We start from the raw sequence: 482 nt of genomic DNA on the forward strand, positions 1-482 counted from the left end.
AGTGAAAATAATTGAGAGAATTGTAAGAATTGTTGGAAAAGCTCCATAGCTGATTCACAAGAAATCATCTTTGAGTTTTGGACAATGCTTTGCCTTGTTTTTAAACTTTTTAGTAATTGGCTCTTTCAAGACATATTCAGTCCTCCTTTTTTTAAGTAAAACTTTAGCAGATTTAACAGCCATAATCCCAAGCCAGTCAAGTTGGTTCTTGCATTGGTAGTATAGTGGTGAGCATAGCTGCTTCCCAAGCAGTTGACCCGGGTTCGATTCCCGGCCAATGCAATACTTATGTAGTTTTATTTCTGGCATATCATACATTTTACAAACTATTTTGTAATGTTAGTGCAGAAAATGTAAAAAAAAAGCTGATCCTGTAAGCATTGGTGGTATAGTGGTGAGCATAGCTGCCTTCCAAGCAGTTGACCAGGGTTCCCTTCCTGGCCAATGCAAAATATGGGTGTGTTTTTTTTTCAGGCACGTCA

At 38.0% G+C, this 482-nt stretch overlaps 1 non-coding gene across 1 annotated transcript; it reads left to right on the forward strand.

The window, feature by feature from the left end:
* The first annotated feature begins 210 nt into the window (after window positions 1–210).
* TRNAG-CCC (transfer RNA glycine (anticodon CCC)) lies at window positions 211–282 on the forward strand. Its single transcript has one exon. It is a non-coding gene; the product is annotated as a tRNA-Gly (tRNA).
* Window positions 283–482: the final 200 nt, after the last annotated feature.

This window comes from Phyllobates terribilis, unplaced genomic scaffold (assembly GCF_046119375.1).
Source record: "Phyllobates terribilis strain yellow unplaced genomic scaffold, ASM4611937v1 Scaffold_3__8_contigs__length_932513732, whole genome shotgun sequence".
In the NCBI taxonomy this organism is placed as follows: Eukaryota; Metazoa; Chordata; class Amphibia; order Anura; family Dendrobatidae; genus Phyllobates; species Phyllobates terribilis.